A 12,220-nucleotide genomic window follows, 5' to 3' on the forward strand; every position below is an offset into this window, starting at 1 on the left:
TTAGTGATTTTTTCGGGTTAGATTTTCTTCCCAGTTCTCTTTAAAGAAGGACACACTAAATTATCAAAGAATAAGATTAAAATTTAGTATACTCCACTTAACATATTTTCAGTGATTTATTTAAAAGAGAATTTGATAAGTGAAATCAGACTTAAGAAAAAACAGGTGGAAATGTTGATATTTTTCTCATTGATCAAAATCAATAATATTTAAAAATTTAAAAACTACATTTTTAAAATTACAGAGAGCCATTCAAAGCATTGTAATATGATTTGGTGGCTCTTTTCATAAGGAACATTTTCCTACATCAATCTCTTCTTACAGTGTTAAATACCAGAATTAAATTAATTATTTTCTCTTCATTGGAACTCTAATGAAGTTTTTACAATATAGAGTACCAGTACAACTTGTTGTATGGTTTACTGCAAGGAACACATCATTCCTATTGAAGATATTAATTGTGATCTATTATATTTACACAGCCCCAGAATCCAGAATTTTATCCCTAAACATCAGTAACACATGTATTTTGAAATTCCTTCAAAAACTATCAAAATAAAAACATATGATAACTGAGCCTATCATTGACTGCACAGCATTTCATAAAACTGCATTCCATGCTCGAGTGGTTGACTTAATTAGCCCCAGTTATTTGCAACCCATTTAGATTAGTCTATAATAAGAAAACCCAGATGATAGTCAGTGAATTGTGCCAAACAAGCATTGTGTCATATTTGAAGTTAATATGGAGATAGTTATAGAGTGCTAGACCAGACAGTGGATTATCACATATAATGCTTTGTACTGAATCACAAATGTACTCATGACTAAAAAATAAGATCCCCACAAAGTTTAAATATCAGTCTGTTAGAATATTACATGGTAGCTTTATCATTACATCATTGACTCAATATCAATACATGGTCAAAACACTTCTAGCTCATCCAAAGAAAATCAGTAAATTTGAGGCTAAAAAAATCCTCAATGGAATTTATCAATGAAAATTTATCAACGGAAATGGGTCACAATAATTAAAGACCATGGTCTGAAACCATCACAAAAAATACTGCATTTAAAAGTTATGCCTTGGGGCTAGCACCATAGCTCAACTGTCTAATCTTTTATCCTCCGGGGATGGCATCTGATATAGGTGCCTGTTCTTTCCCTGTCTTCTGTATTTCCAACCCAGTTTCCTGCTGGTGGCCTGGGAAAGCAGTGGAGGATGGCCCAAAGACTTTTGACATTACTTTGGTGAGAGACACTTGTGAGCGCTCCTTGCTTCTGACATTGGATCAGCTCAGCTGCAGCCTTTGCAGCCACTGGGAGCGAACCAGCAGATGGAAGATTTTTTTCTCTCTCACCTTCTCTATGTAAATTTACCTTTCAATTTAAAAAAAAGAAATTTTTTGACATAGTAATGAGTAACCAATATGGTAAAAGTAAATGCGAGTTCTTAACCACCTTCTATGACCATCTCATTGACATTTCAATTTTAGTTTATACACAACATATAACAAACCTAACATAACATGTTATACATAACATTGTGTCATCTTAAATTAATGTAAATTTTTGCTGATGGTATGTTGGAGCTTTTAATTGACCGGGATGATACTCTGCTGGCTCTGTCTTCAGACCAGAGAGGGTATACCTAAGAAGCTGTTGAACTTGACTGGACAATAAGATGATGGACTCTATGTTTGGTATATGCTTGCAATGGGGGAATCTCAACTGAACTTGAACTGTGGTTATGCAACAAGGTGGAGGAATCCACCATGGTGGGAGGGTTTGGGAAGGGGTGGGGAGAATCCAAGTACCTATGAAACTGTGTTACATAATACAATGTAATTAATGAATTAAAAAAAAAGAAATTTTTTAAGAAAGATTATACCTTACTATTGTTTTCAAACTAATGCATTAGTGCTAACAAGAATACAAAACACATATTTTCCTAAAAAGAAGGAAATAGAATTTTCAGAATATCAATGACTTTGCAGCTCTCCCCTGAACTCTGTTGTTCAGTGTGATAACTGCAATCCTCAAAAATTGATACTGGTTAAAGAATGTGGTCAGAACCTTCTATATTTTCTGGTGAATCTCTAGAATCATTACCATGTAACATGAAAGTGAATATTGTAGAATGCCTGTAATGCCAGGAAATAGACAGCTTATTAAATGTCTATACTCAGTGCTAATTAGGTGGAATTTTTTCGATTGTATATAGTAAGGACAAAGAAATAAACTCTAACTGGCTCCTATATCCTCATTATCATCATTAACTTCATGATTAGTTGTAATAAAACTATTCTTACGCTGATTTATGATAAAAGAACAGGATGCCTTGATTCTTGTTTTTGGGCAGTTAAAACCACTTCTGAACCACAGTATTTCAACTGTAAATACATAGTTAACCTAGTTTATGCCATCTTTGTATATTGGGCCAAAAACTTGTAAATATTTTTTATCTAGTGATTTTTTTTACTCTCTATATATGAGTTATAGCAAAATATAAGAATTTGGTATATTGGAATATTTCACTATATAAAGGTATAGGAATATTTCACTGTTATTTTAAGAGGAGATAAAACAGTTATAAACATAAACTGCATTGTTCAATGTTAGTCTAATTCTAAGAATGATATCATATTCATTCATTGAATCAATACAATTTTATCACACTCCAGTGCTTGACCCCGGATGGGATGTGTAGTGAAGATGTTATTAAAAGCTAGAATCCTTCTCTGAAGAGTTTACCTATCAGGCTGTGCTGTTGGAAATTATTCTGCCCCTGGGACAACTCCATGCCAGTGATCTCATACACGTTCCTTCTTATAAGTGAGGAGGGTAAGGCTTGAAAACTTCATTATTATTCTCATCTAAAGACGCTACTGTACAATAGGTATAATTCCACAGGTAGATTTCAATGTCTTTCTTGAGTTACATTTGTCTTACGTTATCCTGTGAACTGTGTGGGATTACTATCTAGAATCTAAATTGGGGAGCTCTAGTTATTAATATTATATCCCAGCTTTTATATAAGAGATGCACTCAGAATAATGCAGAATTTTATACAGGATGAATTTCTAGGAAATATTTATTCCTACCCTTAAGGATATCAATTGTCCAAGATATGCAGCAGAAATTGAAAAAACATATGTTAAAAATGGGTCTAATATGTCGTTTAGCAATCAACTAAACGGGTTGAGTTCTGGTATCAATCAATGATAACTGAGTCTAGTTTTTGAAAAAGCATCTACAGCATGAATGTATGGAAATATTAAATTGAATATCATATATACATTTACCTTAAAACATTTAATTTGTGTATAGGCATACATAAATATAGGGATTGATTAAAAAATTAGGAATTAATTAATAGCTGACAATAGTGCTAAATTAGATCAAATGAATTCTGAATATAAATGCCTTTCTTTGTAGCATGGGCACCTAATTGTTCAGTCTGATACTTTTTCTCAGTACAGAAATGTTTTAAAATTCGAGAGGCATAAGAGATTGCAGAGTTGGATAATACCAATGACAATACCTGTCATGTTTTATGGCTATAATAGCTATTTAGTAAATGCTGAGAGCAAATTTGGAGAAGCTTTTCTGAAGTTAGCATTGAAAAATCTTTTTATAAAATTGCATTTCTCCATCATTGGGATTTAAAATCAGTGTCTACTGATGCAAATTAACAATGACTTTCATAAAGTGTTTATTTTTGTATATGCATATCTGCATGTGTTACAAATTATCCTCCACTTTCAAAGATAAGCAGTGATATTTTATTCAATCAGCGAGTAAGCTAAATAAATCGTGTTTCTTTAAATGGGAACACAATCATGCTTACAGTATTAAAATGTAAGTGAACAAGCAGCATGTCTTGAGTTTCATGAGTTCATTACTAAATGTGTTACTTCTTATTTGATGCTAAATATCCTTTTAGGTGATAAATAGCCTATGTTAAAGGAGATTATAGAGTCTACGATGTCTGGAAACTTTCAAATCTCTGAAATTGAAAGGAATTTAAGACAGTAAAAAATAACCAGGTTGTAGATACACAAAATGAAAATGGATTGGAAGAAAAAGGAGATATTAAGAGAAATTCCAACAGACACAGTGCAAATTTGCAAAAGTGATGGTTTTCAAAAAGAGCCTTTGTAATATTCTTTAGTCACATTTGTTTGTTTGTTTTTTCCCAGAAAAAAGGAAAAGCATCTGTTATGTCTCTAAGCCTGTACAGAACCTAATTTTTTGGAGAATCTAAGCCAGGGTGACCGCATCAGAATTGCCACTGTGAATAGGGAAGGGTCGAATCATCAGGCAGTTTGAATAAGCTTGACTTCTACAAGGCCAGGCTATGTAGACTAAACATATAAGACAAATGACATTTGCTTTTCTGTGCTTAGTTTTTTTTTTCACTTAACATAGTGGCATCTAAATTCATCCATGTCGTAAATGACATAATCTATTTAATAGTTTAATTAAAATGTATGGTGCACCTGTGTTTTATCTATTCATCCACTGATAAAAAGGAAAGTTTTCATGTCTTGATCATTGTAGATAATGCTAAAGCATATATGGCAGTACAAATATTTCTTCAACATACTGAATACATTGCCTTAGTATATACTAACAGCTGGGTGATAGGATTATTCTACTGGTGATTTACTTAGGAATCTCCTAATATTTTAGCTAGATTTATAAAGACAGTGTCTGTGCAAATTGTGAATCCAAACCTAAATTTGTCTCTTCAGGGCCCAAAATGCACCCCAAGACAAACCACTGTACTTTTTATCAAAGCAATCATTTCATTATTATTGTTCTCAAGTCACAGAATGAGCTGTATTCTTGAGTTGTCTCATTAATTGTTCAGTTTTCCATACATATCATGAGGCATTACAAATCAAAGGCCTCTGACATCATCTCATATAAACTTCAAAAGTTGGAAATATAAATGTGATTGAGAACTAGGAGGAAGGAAACTCAACAGTTCCAAAAGTGTTATAATTGCTGTGTGATGCTTCTGTTTTTCTAATCTATTTTCTACCTCAATTGTTTGCTTCAAAATTCAGTAAAAAGTGCAATAGTAGGTTAATATAAGTTTTGAAAAAATAATCTATAAGGTAAATGAAATGTTTAAAATGGAAATATCCCAATAATATAATTTGATACATTATAAACATATCAGTACTGGCTCAATAATGTTTATTGATCAGGCACTGAATTGAACAAATATTTATTTAACCCTGTCTCATGAACTGTTCAAAGAAAAAGAGCAAGTAACAATAATTTAATAATTCTGGAGATATGTTTTCTTTTTCACTTGAAGTTTCTTTAGGAATTTACTCTGTACTTTAGTGAGCTTTTTTCTTCTTTTTTTTAGCTGTACATGAGTAGAGTTTTGATCGTACGTGAATGGAATTTTTCATTATTTTTTAGCTGAAAAACAACTTGATAAGATGTAATCAGTGCTAGTAAGAAGAAGAGGCAGATGGAGTGGGGAAGAAGCCATGAATAAACTTAAGCTCAAATCTGTATTCTTTCTTTTTTTTTTTTTTACTATGACAAACAAAGAAATCATTCCAGAAAACTGAAATGGAATGTTAAATTTTTCAAATTTTTCAATGACATGTTCTATGCTTCCAATTGTTTCAGTAGCAAAATCAGTTTGCACAAAATCTGTCACTAACTGGAAAGATTCCACTGTATGCCATTTTATTCAGAACACATGTTCTCGTGATACCTTATGTTCTTAAAACTGTATATATGAAATAAAGTTTGTTCCTTTTACATAAATTTTAAAATTTAAAAATTGACTTTCATGCATGTTTAAATGATGCTATAAATTTCAATTTAAATATGTTCTTTTAGATGCCTAGAATCAGAAACTATGTTAGTTCTGTAGTTTGAAGCAATAAACAAAAAATTATTTTATTATATCATTTATCATTTACAATTTACATTGAATGTTGATATTCTATTTTTCTTTTTGTAAAAATAAGGAATACATATAAGCTGTGGACCTGCTGAAACCGAGGATAAGATACAGTTGTTTCACTGGTATGAATACATTTTTATTAATGAAAAATTCAAAGTGAAATGCATTTCATACATTGGAAACGTGTAATTTGAAAGCACATGATTGCCAGAGCTGCGAAGTGAAAGAGAAGTTCAGAGTAGTTAATTTAGGTTGCAATTGCCATTCATTTTCTTTCATGAAAATTTATCTTGGTTGTCTATTTTGTAAGGTCATTGACTTCCACTGCCTTTAGGCAACATCTGAGAAAGATATATTGTGATCAGAAAGCAGATTGGTGAATGTGAATTCAGAATTACTTACTTAGGTAGACACACTTGTCAGGCTCTACTCATAATCGGATACTGCCTTTCCCCTTGCCCTCTGTCCTTCTCCTGTTTTTTTGTTCCATTTTCCTGCCTTTTAATGTTTCATTCTGAGTTACTACTGTAGTTGTACATAACAGATGAAGAATAATCGATTAAAACACCTTGATACTGTCATCTGCAATGATGCATCATCTACTACTTTTGCCTATGGCAAGTCAGCCTCACCTCTCTCTTGATCATCTATATCTGCATATATACGTGTGTACACACACAGTCATATATAAAGGGAAAGTTGACAATTCAAATAAGCTTTAATTTATAATGGGTGAATGTATTTGTCAATAATATAGATTATGATGTCCTGTGGATTCTCATAAATACCCACTTAGGTTTAGTAGAGAGGGAACATCAAAGGAAAGACCCCACTTGTGCAAGTATTTCATTCCCGTGTTCTGCTTTTATTCCTCTCCAATGTGTTTCACTTTAATCTCAACAACAACAAAACCAGTGCTTTGAGTTTCTCCATGAGCAATAACAAAATCAGGGCCTCCACATTTATATTCCTATTCAATATTAAAAGTATTGGTAGTAGCAATTAAGGAAGAGTAAGAAATAAATGTAAAAAGTAAAAGTATGTGCATGTTTGTAGATAATAGGATTTTAATGAAGAAAAATCTAAACATAGTACAAAAGCAATCAATTCTAGTAAACCAATTCAGTAATCTTGCACCATATAAAATCAACATACAAATGGCATACTGTATATCAATAATGATATTAATGGAAGAAAAAATTTAAAAAGCAATCCTAATAGTAATAAAAATAAAATAGTTTCACTATACTGTCTGACATCAAGTTCTTCTTAGCGTTTAAATTTTACTGTGTAATATTTGACTAATGTTGGAAACCACTCCTGTTTTTTGTCATTGCCATTTAAATATTTTTGCTTTGTTACCAAATTCCTTTATTTATTTTAATTGGCAGATAAAATTATGTGTTTATTGTATGGAATATTTTGTTTTCAAATAGAAATATATTGTGGGATGGGTATTATGAATGATTTAAAATCAGTACCCTTTTACACACTTACAATTTTGGGGGGTGAGAAACAAAATCAACTTTTAAAAATTTGGGGGAATCCTGGTGAGCATGAGAGCTGGGATTTGGGGCAGAGCAGGCTTGGCAGGGCTAAAGCATCTGTTGGCCTGCATGTCAACTGAAGGGTGGAAAGCCAGGCTGGGTTGATTTTTGCTACTGTTGCATTTATTAGCAAGAGTGGGTCTGGGTTGGTTGAGCTTTGCCACAGCATCAGTTGGCAGATGCTAGGATGAGGAGTTAACTCTGTCAAGCTAAACTCCAGACCTAGAGAGTACAACATCCAGGAGTGGGAGTGAGCCCATTAGGAAAATAACGGGTACCTCTCCGATGGGCTGTAACTCCCACTGGTGAGCATGGAATCCAGGATTAGGGGCAGGCATGGCGAGACAGATAGTGGCACCCATCTGCACCAGTGTGGGCTGGTTAGTGGTCCTGTTTGGGTTGAACTAGGCATCAATGCCCATTGACAATTGTGAGAGCTGAATTGATTATGGGACAGACTGGAGCAACCTGCTGTTCATATTGGCAAACACAGAAACTAGGGCAGGGAGCAGTGCTACTGAGAGTTATTGCGGGGTGTTTCGACAAGACTGTAGCTTCCACTGGTTGGCATGAGGGCCAGGTGTATGGCGGTCAGGATCAGGCTGGGCTGCAACACCCATTAATTTTTGTAGAAGACAGGGCTGGAGACAAAACTGACCCAGCAATTGCAGCTACCAGTGTGTGCATAGGCTGATTTGGGTGAGGACTGTGCCAGAGCCTGGATTGGCATGCAGACGCAAGAATCAGGTACGGGATCTCCTCAGATGAAGTTTCTTTGGGAATAGCCCCAGTTGAACCGCTGGACTCAGAACTCAAACATTAGAGAGAATTGCAGATCCCATGGTCTGACTGTGGAGTGCATGTGTCAGAGCTAAGCCTCCTCAGTGGCTTAGATGGGGCAGTGAATAGCATATCCAGATGCACCTGGAGGATATGGCAGTACATTAGAGCCTGCAGAGGACACCTGGTACCATAACAGAGGTTGGAGGACAGAGCAAGTGGACCAACTACCACAACCAACTTTGGCAGTGAATACCTGGGCAAAGAGAGACTCTAAGGTGGACCATGTCAACCAGTGGATTACGGAAAGATTTCATTGTGATTGGAGTGGTGAGATTGACAGCAATTCAGAATTGCTGAAATATGAAAACTACTTGAGCAGTGCTCTGGGAGCATGCCCCACATCGGGGACCCTGGTTGCAAGGCTGGGTATAGCTTCTCCGTTTATCTCCCCTCTCCCCCAGATACAGAAAGAAGAAAAAAATAGAATGTAGAAACAAAGGCCTCAACCACTTTCCTCCAGCCCTTGACCCTTCGTATCCTAATCAATTGTGTAAAAATTATCAAAAATGAAAGTTAAAAAATTGGAGAATATGATGCTTTATTATTAGTAAAATTAACCATGCTTTGTAGAAAATTTGTTGAACTTATTCCGTTTATCAAAGTAAAATTTTACATCTTATCATCAGCATCTCTTCCAGCATCTCTTCAAATTAAAAAAAAATAGGCAAAAACTTGAATATAAGTAATGGAGTCTACATCAAAACCTTGCATTACATAAATAAGAAAATTAGACTTTTAACTAACATAGATTAGTGGGTTAGTTCTCATATGGTGACAGTAGTCAGGGCTGGGCCAGCCAAAGCCAGAAGGTGTTAACTCTGTCACAGTAATCTCCCCATTAAGGGTCAGGAATCCAGGGATTAGGGACAACATGTGCTGTCTCCCAGTGTACACAATGTCAGGAAGCACTGTCGAAAGCACAGTACCTAAGAGGAGGACTCAGACACGGATATGGAAGGCAGTTGTCCCAAGCCGTGTCTTAAATGCTAAAATGTGTATGTAGTTCTATATATTATCTAGATAACATTATCAAGTGCTACGAATATGCTTTTTTATTTAATAACCTTCTGTATAACAGATTGGCATATGTATTACAATGTTCCTTGGAAGACATTTCTGAAGCATATGGAATCTATGCTTACTTCCAGACAACCAGCTAATTAAATGTAGACTAGGCTCAACAAGTAAAGAGACTGTGACACTACTCAGATTTCACATTCTACAAATTTATTGCATACAGGGATGATATTTTAGCTAAAGAAATGACCAAGACAACCTCAAAAAGTCATTCCTGTATCTTTTCAAAGGAGTTATGATGTCACCTTTAACTGTGGTATCTCAATGTCTTGTACATGAAACCCTACATTGAAACACCAATTAGAATTCAACACTTTGAAAGTATTTGATTTTGGGCCTGGCGCAGTGGCCTAACAGCTAAAGTCCTTACCTTGAACACGTCAGGATCTCATATAGGAATCAGTTCTAATCCCCGCAGCTCCACTTCCCATCCAGCTCCCTGTCTGTGGTCTGGGACAGCAGTCGAGGATGGTCCAATGCTTTGGGATCCTGCACCCATGTGGGAAACCTAGAGGAGGTTCCTCTCTTGGGGAGTGAATCATCGGATGGAAGATATTTCTCTCTGTCTCTTCTCCTCTATGTATATATCTGACTTTGCAATAAAAATATAAGTAAAAAAAATAAAAATCTGTAAAAAAATAAAATATTTGGTTTTCTTCAATTAATCATTATTTTCCTCCTACTCTCATAAAGTTCAGCATTGTATTTATTGCCCTAATATTGCCATCCCCAAAAGATTAATCCTGCTCTAATCTTTTTACTGTAATCAATTTACCTATAAGTGGAGAATTACTAGGTTTTTTTTTTTTGTCATTTTAAACTTTTATTACAGGAGTTCAACATGCTTGTATTTCACTGTTGTGTTGGCATCAAAACACATGTTTATACAGTGCTATCATAATTTTTAAATTGCCTGTAGTACTTTCTAAACTGCTACAGTAAAATTTTTCAAATGACCTTGTATTAAAATATCATTTATTTTTTATGAAACATTCCATTTTTTGCAGATCATAGTGCTTTTATTATCAGATTCATGTGTTCTTTTCCCATCCCTTTAATACAAAAAAAGAAATCAGTTATTTTCATCTGACATTTTCACTAATAACAGATGCCATAATGGCAAGATAATTGGACTCATGGGGGCCACCCAAATTTATACTGGTTCTGTCAAATAGCTACTCAGAAGACTACTGAATGACAGAGGTCTCCAGGTATACACAACAACCTTAGTTTCTTGATGTGAATTAATCCTGTTTAATGGGTCAAACTGCTCGTCTATGTAAATATACTAAAAAGTCTCATATAATTGTACAGGTCAAATGCCAGGTCCATCCCAACAAAATCCTTTGGTAACTGTACCCTTGCAGAATTCTCAGCTATCACTGTTAAAGCTCCTTTGGACAAAGGCACTTTGGAACAATCTTGAGGACACTGCATGTGCCAGGTGGCTTCCCTGTAGCAGAAATTACAGCTATTTTTTCCCTAAGAGATATTAAAAATAAGTGAAATTGAAAATAAATGTACAAAAAATCTATACTTAGAAATTCAAGTAAAAGGCCTATGACTAAAGATAAATTGGAAGACAGATCTAACATCGAAGTAGTAATATCTTCCAAACAGCAGGAAACAAGTTCTCTCATATCATTATTTAGATCACTTAGTGTTCAATAATCTTGGTTTCAAAAATAAACCAAAAAAAAAAACCCTTTTTTGCTAATAATTAGGTCAAGTGACCACAGACATAGTAAATGCACCTTAAATCCTATTACATAAGATAAATTACCACTTAATTCCTTACGAGTTGAATTCCCTAATGGCTTTTCAGTTTTTTGTAGACTTAAAACATTCAAGAACATTTATACATTTGCTTAAAACCCATTGAAGTTTTTAAAAGTTGCTGCATTCTTGTTCATCTACTGTAATTCTCTTGGTAGTTAACAAACATGTGAGCCTGTGTTGTTAGGAACAACCTGTTTGAAGCTCTCAAATACATTGGTTTATTTATCACAGGATTTTACCTGCTTCACCACGTCAATAGAATGGACACACATTTCTAGAATAAGTATAGGAAAAACTAAGGTAAAATGTGGTTGTTTAAAATGACAGTACACAATTTGTTGGGATTATAGCATATATGATTTATAACAATAATATAACATTATTTTCATGGCATTCTTTATAGATTATGGTAGGATAAAACATTACAGTAATTGTATGCACCAAAGTAAACAATTGCAATATTTGCCATGAATTGTTTTTCAAATTTAAAGTACATTTTACATATAAGTAAGGTCTTATCCACTAGCAAAACTGCAATCCCTGTTTTTCTTTAGATACCTAAATGTGGAGGAGCAGATGTATAACAAAACTGAAACAATTTAAAAGATTTATGTACTACACATTGAGTTCAAATGGCCTTTTCCAATTTGCATTCTTCCAAAACTGTGTTCAGAATTGCTTATTTTACGGTATGCATTTTCCCACAAACTACCTCAAATCCTTTGTGAAATTAGGCACACAATTAATTAATTGCTTAATTTTGCGCATGTGCAGTGTACGTGGCTCTCAGCCAGATAGTGCAAACATAAACATGACACGGGGTCTTTTTTCAAGGGGATGAAAATTTAGCCAATGTTGCCACCATTGTCATGATACTAGAATACTGCAAACTCATCCACATTATCATATTTGATATATGCACATGGGAAATTAAAAATTGCATTAGATGCATGTTTATTCTTCCTGGGTACTGAAGTGCAACAGTTACTTTGTCAATAATAGATCCACTGGGAAGCTTTAGCTAATGTGTGGA

Source organism: Ochotona princeps, chromosome 12 (genome assembly GCF_030435755.1).
Source record: "Ochotona princeps isolate mOchPri1 chromosome 12, mOchPri1.hap1, whole genome shotgun sequence".
Lineage (NCBI taxonomy): Eukaryota > Metazoa > Chordata > Mammalia > Lagomorpha > Ochotonidae > Ochotona > Ochotona princeps.